The sequence below is a fragment of the Motacilla alba genome, chromosome 1 (assembly GCF_015832195.1).
Source record: "Motacilla alba alba isolate MOTALB_02 chromosome 1, Motacilla_alba_V1.0_pri, whole genome shotgun sequence".
Lineage (NCBI taxonomy): Eukaryota > Metazoa > Chordata > Aves > Passeriformes > Motacillidae > Motacilla > Motacilla alba.
In genome coordinates this window covers 112,103,648-112,111,538 of record NC_052016.1, presented here as the reverse complement: position 1 = coordinate 112,111,538, position 7,891 = coordinate 112,103,648, and the positions used below count along the sequence as shown (strand labels likewise).

Genomic DNA, 7,891 nt, shown 5'->3' with positions numbered 1-7,891 from the left:
TGTTTCATATATTTTAATACATAAGTCCCTTTATAATTTCCAGAAGAACTGAGCTTAGGGAATCGAGGCTTACTGAGCAGTAAACATAATAATGGTTCAAAGAGTTAAATGTGTCCAGAGCAATAAATTAGACCAGTGAGAAGTTCCAAAACTGGAAAAAAAATCCCCACCTTTGGTATTGTTTTCATAGCAATAACATTATTTGTATCCACAACAACCTAAAGATAAATGCAAGGTAGTGTTTGGCAGGAAGCAATAATATTTTTGTTACCCTTGTTGTATTACTTCAGACTGTGTTCCCAGACTGTGGCATGTAGTTCAGACTGTGTTCCCAGAAGCTTGTCTGATAAAGCTGGAAGAAGGTGAACTCTAGTCAATAAAATACATAAAATAAATAAAATAAATAAAATTCTTCCTGAAAAACTTGGCCACTTCTCATCATGGAAACTCAAGCCATCATATGAGCTAGCAGCAGTCTTTTCAAAGAGAAGAGCTGCTTAAAACGTGGTGCTGGAGGAAATGCTTAGTCTCCCTCCCTTTCTTTCCCCTACCACACTTAGAAATATGTTTTTCCTGTGGTGTGTTTGTACTTGCACATGAACTCTTTTAGTTACTCAGTTAACTCTGAGAATTTACTCGAAGTTTCAGCCAGACATGTACTTCCCTGCCTCCTGCAGTTCAAAAAATCCATCTTTAACTATTGAAGATAACCTGCAGACTCTGCAGGAGAAATTATTTAGCTGCACAGAAGTGACAAACTCTTCCACCAAAAAAAGAAAAAAAATTGCATGCAGAATTTTGAGCATCCCTACATTTATTTCAAGCTTCACTGTTACTTCAGCTCTTTTGTTCTCAACACTCTTAACCAACAGTAGATTTTGTAATTGCATGTACTTCAGAACTGAATATTTCCCTCAGTTGCATATCAACAGGGAAGGTAATATTTTGAGAGCTGGTTCCAAGCTGAATGCAGGGATATTCCAGAGGTTAATGGCTGATATTAAACTCCTGTTGTTATCAGCAGTTTGACTCCACAGTTCATTACTACTGCCTTAGTCTGTTACTGCTGCTTTTCTCCATTCCTGTGTATTTACAAGTTAGAGACAGAGTCCTGCAAAGCACTGTAAGGATTTCAGTATAGTGAGTAAAGGATTTAGACAGTACTACTTGTGGGAAGTAAACAGAACTCTCTTTAACAAACAGCAATTTTTCCTGTGTTGATTTTCATCCTTGTTCATGTTCTGAATAAATAAACACATACCTTGTTTTCTTGGCCTAGAAGGGGGAAATTTTTAGGAGACTCAGGCTGGGACACACAGATCAATGATGCCCCCACCCCCCTCCCTTGTGCTCACTTCATTGACTGATTAGGCCCACTTAGAAAAAAAACAAATTGAATAAACGTGAATTGTTCGGGCTTTTTTGCTCCCCAAAACCAAACTTAGATGAAATTGCTTTTCTCTGAGCCAAAATAAAATATTGCATTTCATAAAGGATGTGAAAAGTAAAGAAAATGAAGGGCTGATTTCAAGAAACTGACACAAGCAACAGTGTTTATGGTTGAGCAACAGGGGGGTTGGGCATCCACTCATAATGGGAGGGGGACCATTCAAATTTTTTAGTCTCCATCACTTAGTTAGAACCTATCACTTCCTTATTTCTAGGGACTCGCCAAGCTACAATCAGTTAATTATAAGCTAATTCACTGTATTCTCTTGATGCTTTTCCACGTCTACAAAAAAACTAAATGTATTCCCGAACAGTTGTTATACTCAGGTGCCGCATTGCCCAGAAAACCACTATCAACACTCACATATTGTTATAGAAAGTAGAACAGCTGATGAAGAGTATAAAAAATACATAATTTCAAATTAGTAACTGCTAAATTAATATTCCCTTAGGCTTTTCATTCCTCACTCTCAAGCAAAAGAAGAACCCAAGCACCCAAAACATAAAAATGCTACTCTGCACTAATTGTAAAACTCAGGAGATGACAGAGATTCAGTCCCTCTACTACTGAATATTCATTCAGAAAAGAAAATAACATTAATAGAGACTGAAAAAAGCCTATGTGACTACTGCAATTACAGTGGTTTGAGCCCTATTCAGAAACTTGAAATACAGACTGAAAATCCATGAAGCAGAGAAAGAGAATTCACAGAAACGTGGAATATTAAAGGCTTGGAATAGAGCTTAAACACAATCTAGTCCCACCTCACCCTGCCATGGGCAGGAACAAATTGAATTTGGATCTCCCAAGCCACGAATGTTTTCACATATTAAAAGGGAGGAACTCCTACAGGTGTTACTTCTTGCATGCTATTGTGTGACCACAGCATATCAATGTGTTTATACCTTTCCACTTTAAATTCTGTGCTCTTCTCAGGAAAAAGATCATTTCCAAACAGGGAAAAAAAAAAAAAAAAAAAAAAAGTGAGTCTTGCAAACTTCAGTAAGCAAAATAATTTGAAAGCCACAAGGTGTTATTATGTGATCAAAATCATAGAATCAGAGAATGTTTAGGTGGTAAAAGACCTCTGAGATTACCAAGTCCAACTGTTAACCCAGCACTGCCAAGTCCACCACTAAATCATGTCCCTGAGTGCCACAACTAGGCTTCTTTTAAATACCTCCAAGGATGGTTACTTCGCCACGCCCTGGGCAACCCAGTGGCTGGCAACCTTTTTGGTGAAGAATTTTTTTTTCCATGATCCAATCTAAAACCTCCCTTGGTGCAACTTGAGATTGTTTCCTCTGGTCTCTGTTAAATAACCCATATTCTCACCACTTTGTCTTGGAAATCATAATTTTATTACTCTAGATTTGCGCTCATCTGGAGACTTCTGGACTGATTTTAAGGTAGTTCTGGAGCTGAGGTTCACAACACATATGTCAGCTGGCAAGAGTCCACATCATGGGAATTGTATTGTTTGCCACGTGTGCAGGGCCTGGCAGCATCTACACACAGCCTGCACCGGCAATGCACAGCACTTTAGTGTTTCCAAGCAAAAGACAGCTGTAAAATAGCAGAAAGGTTGAGTGGGGAGGTTGAGTCAAAATTAATACACTTTGATCCTAAAGAACAATGATTCTTACTGTATCTCTCAAAACCAGCCTTTGTCATTATTTCATCTCTAGAGCTCATACTGTGAAGTGGCTGCACCACTGGTTCCAAGGGAAAAGGCTCATGTATGGACTTACAAACTGCATTTCTTCACCACCTTGATCCACCCTGCTATTCCTCCACCTGGATATGAGCCAGGATTCTCCTCTCTTATTTCTGAGTCATGCCAGCTCTGCTAACCTACGCTTGGATTACTTCCCTCCACCTTCACAGGCCAGGAGCAATTCAGCATTTGTCCACCTGGCAATGCACCAAAATAGCTGCTCCTGGCAGGCAGACAAGTCATGCTGGTTCAGCACTTCCATTTGCTCATTTGCCACTGCTTTTTCATCAGGAGAACAAGATTGCTTTTCTGTCCTGTCCACAAGCCATGACCTCTGTGTGTCTGCGTTTATCACAGCAGGACATTTCTACAAAAAACTAGTTTCCATAGAACTATCAACTATCCACCAATGAATATGCAGATTTATCAGTGATGTAGAACATGTCTTTCCACCCCTCTACTCCATTAAATAAATATTCCCTACTTAAATCTGTCTCTCATATGACACAGTCCTGATGAAGACTGAGCCTAACCTATCACATATGAGGACATTCTGGAACAGTACAGAGAAGCTGAAAATATATTTCCATCCATAAAACATAAGGATTGAAAGAAATGTATGGCAAATTCCAATTAGTTTTGTAAAATATGTTATGGGCTATAATTATTTGTATTTTTTAAGTATTAGCAATCAGGAAACTGGAGGAGGTAGGATTTGTTTCCTTTAAAAATAGAGATTGATGCAGGCATATTTGAACAGATCAAGTTCCAGAGCTTTATAAGGCATAGCACATCTTTTCTCAGAAGATAAGTGGCCATCATAAATTCATCAATATTAGCCTGTACCTATGGGCTTGATTTCCCAAGACTAGTGAGTAGCTTGCATGGGAGTCTGCACTCTGAGCTCTGTTGCTAGGTAGGGTTTTGATTTCTTCAGCTGGGAATAAGAGGAGGAGAATGTTGCGATTGACTGTATTTTGATGGAGTGGTTAACAATACATAAGGGAGCAGAGTCAAGTTCCATCTGCTGCTTCCAACAGCATGAATTACAAAGATATATTAATATCCACTGCCATTAATTTGTGTGTTCAATCAATTGACCTTATTTGACAGGAGTCACATGCACAAATATATCCATACATATGTACAAACCTGAAGATAGGGATGTGATTATAATTCCATTTCAAAATCCATTTTTTAAAGTGTATTTTTATTGGAAAAACATAAACTTCTTACATCAATCTTTAATTTTCTCATAGATTATTTTCTAAGACCTACTGCAAATGGATAGAAAAAAATTCCAAATTACCCTGAAACAATGAATAATAAAATTCAATTGACTAAGTATTGTGTAGGTTCATTTTTAAAAAACCCCAAACCAACAAACAAACAGAAAAAACAGCTGAGAGTATTTCTTTTCTGTAGGAATGTGCCCCCTATGGACAGAGTGACAGAACCTCCCTCTGTCCCCCAAAAAGGAAAGAGCCCAGAACTTTCTCCCAGTGATCAGGTAGGAAAGTCACTGATAGGACCTTGGGGCTTCACCTCAAGTTTGGGGACAGCTAATTGGCCATGAGCCAAAAGGTCCCGCCTGGGCCATTGAGTAGAAAAGGACAGAACAAAGAAACCAAATGGCTGTTGTGAGGTGTCTTTACCAGGAGCACAAGTCTGTGGCACCTGGATCGCTTTGAGTTTGTTATTTTGCCTTTATTAAACCTTTTTTGTTCCTGACGCTGTCACATCAGCCTCCTGCTCCTTTTATGCCTCCTGATGAATGCTGAGCTATTCTGGGGTGTAACGTTGGGGTGTTGAGAGCTCATCAGATCAGCTCGAAACCCTCGGGCAAAAATGTTATACTTTTCCTGTTCCAGAGCAAAAAGGGAAGAAAAATCCCTTTGCAGAATCAAGAAAAATAAACTGGAACCACAAGTACATGATTCAAGGAGAAGAGCAAACCTCACACATTTGGAAGTGCACCTAAAACAAACAGTGGGTTTTGCTGTATAGAATAAGGCAACAGAATATCTTGGTGACTACAAAATGAGAAGTGCATGAGTACATAAAGCTACACAGTTTTTAAGTGCTGACTTCCAGTGTGCAGGTTTACAAAGCTAAATTACACTGCCTATTGGTGCTGTATTAACTCGGTCATTCTAGGCACTACCAGATTGGGTGACTGAGATCTGAATAATCTTACAAGGGAGAAATTTAATAAATAATTTAATTTGTTACCTTTTTAGGTAAAATTAATTTACATCTTTTAAAATTTATTAACTTACAAAAGTACCAGCAATCTAAAAGCCAAGAAAAGGCAGAAGGAAGTAAAGTTGAAGTCTCACAGACTAATTAATTTTTCTTGGTAACCATTTCCTACTTACCTTCACACAAAGAACTCAGAAGATTACTCATCAGAGCTGCATTATAGTTTTAGAGCATTGCAAGCCTTGTAGTTAAACAATAGCAAAAAATCTGATCATGCAGTCCAAAAACAAAGCTTTTTCACCTGAGTGGACATCTGTACTATTTTTATGAGGAAGCATGCATTAAATGGCACAAGGAAGCCCTGTTTAATAATATTTGAAGTATACAAGAATTTTTACTGTTAAAAATCCCAAAGATAAATGTGATTCTCTTCCCCAGTGGTTTTTTGTGTCTCTGAATTACATCACTATGGTAGCAATATGTCCTTCAAGACAGGTGTCCTTGGTAGTTTGGAATTTGGGTTTTTCTTCTGTGAGTGTTTAGTTACCAGATGTAAGGTAACTACCTTGAGGAGGAACACATTGGGACAAACCAGTCTCACCTGTTTGATGAAAGTGCATAGCTGATGCAGTTCTCCCATCTGCAAAAGCACCACTTGATTTCTTAGTCTGGTCCCTCCTTGATACATGTACTTTTCCTTACCCTACTCACTCCTCTTTCATTACTTCCCTCTGTTTCCTTGATTCCTCTCACTCCTACATAATTTATCTATATATGCCATTAAAAAAAAAAAAAAGTCTGTTTGTAGAAATGGAATTGGGGCTTCCACCTCAAAGCCAAGTTAAATTCTTACTCATTTTACTGCATCAACAGAATTTATCAAAATATGCACCCCCAATTAATTCTCTTATGAGACTAATAGCAGGTTTTATCAGATGTCAGATGGTATTGAACTGTTTAAATCAGCTGGAAAAACTGCTGCATTATACTGCATAGAAATCTGGTGGTGTTTGCCATTGAAATGACAGGTAAAATACGCAGTGTAACAAAAAATTCAGAATATTTCTTCTCTTGTCCCCAGGGGAACATTTGAATTCTGACTTCAGAAAATAGAGATTCAGATCTACTAGATAGTCAGTGAGTCCCCAAGGATGACAGTGAATCCAGAAGTGTTACTCTATTTTATAACAATTGCGAAAACTTACCTTTTCATACTAGCATGTTTCCCTTCTCTTCCCTTCCCTATGAAGAAAGCATTCCAAGACTTGCAAAGCTGCCATTAAAAATATCTGGTAAAAAACAATGGTGGTGAATGAATATCAAGTTCAATTATTCTGAATTTATTTTCCAGACTTGAACATGCTTTGATCTAGAATGGCTTAGACAATAACAATTTAGATGACATAGAAGAGAGAAGGGACTTGCAATTCACAATTATTACATTTTCCGTAATAAATATACTTATTATTATGATAAAATGGTACAATTCTTCAACTATATAATTGCCTTAATGTTATTTTCCCCGGATATCCTACCAAACATGGAAGATGTGAGATATTTCAAGGTTTTCATTCCATCCATGGAATATTTTTCAGGAGAATTAAGAATTGTTTTATACCTAGGTGATTTAAACATCGTATACACCTGGAAACAAGGCAAGGTTTATTGAATTAGACCTATGGTCACGCATGTGTACCATGCTGGGAAGTTTCACGTGAGCAAAGGAATGTCACAGTTGGAATAACAGTTGGAATGACTCAGGACAGACACCTGAGCGTGACTTTGGTAGGCAAAGCGAAAGCATTACAATCCCATGCTAAACTGTATGAGCAACATATAAATTCATCTGGCTTTTTAACTTTTATCCTGGATATTTTACAGAGAACAAGGATAAACATAGAAGAGTTTTTTGTTAATCTCTGCTTTTTTATGTGGTGGGATTTCCTCATGCAGCAATGATTCCATATTGGTTGCTTTGCTCTTGGTAGAAGAGCCTGCTCAGGCTGTCACACACAACTATCACAAACTAGACCTGTGCAGGGTTGCTGTTTCTCCTTGGGCCGGTGCCACCAGGCCACCTCTTGCTCCGGGAGCGTCTCCTCCACGGCGCTGTTTGGTACCACCCTCAGCCCACCTTCCGCCCAAGCCCGGATATCATAATATAAAAAAGCCTTACCACAGAATGAAGAGCAGGAGGGCTTCTTGCATGCTTGATCCAGAGAGGTTTATCGAGGGAGGAAATGAAGAGTAGCAGGGGCACAACCTTCTCTGAAAGGGAGCGGAGGCAAAAAGGCCCCAACCCTGGCAGGGGTCCGGGTATATAAACTCAGGGAGGTAGGCGGGGTTTGGGGCAGAGCTGGGGCGGGGTAACACAACACCAACCAATAGGAAAAGGAGGTGGGAGTGGTTCCAACCTTGGGACCAATGGGGAACAGGGAACCAAGGAACCTTCTAGAACAGGGGCGGGGGGAGTGGGTGACTGACATGGTGATTGACACGGTGATTGACATGGGAGCTCGCAT

At 39.1% G+C, this 7,891-nt stretch overlaps 1 long non-coding RNA gene across 1 annotated transcript; it reads right to left on the bottom strand.

Moving 5' to 3' along the window:
* Window positions 1-230: 230 nt before the first annotated feature.
* LOC119704067 lies at window positions 231-7,649 on the bottom strand. Its single transcript, XR_005257833.1, has 3 exons — window positions 7,546-7,649; window positions 6,575-6,658; window positions 231-352 (listed from the first exon to the last, which is right to left on the bottom strand). It is a non-coding gene; the product is annotated as an uncharacterized LOC119704067 (long non-coding RNA).
* Window positions 7,650-7,891: the final 242 nt, after the last annotated feature.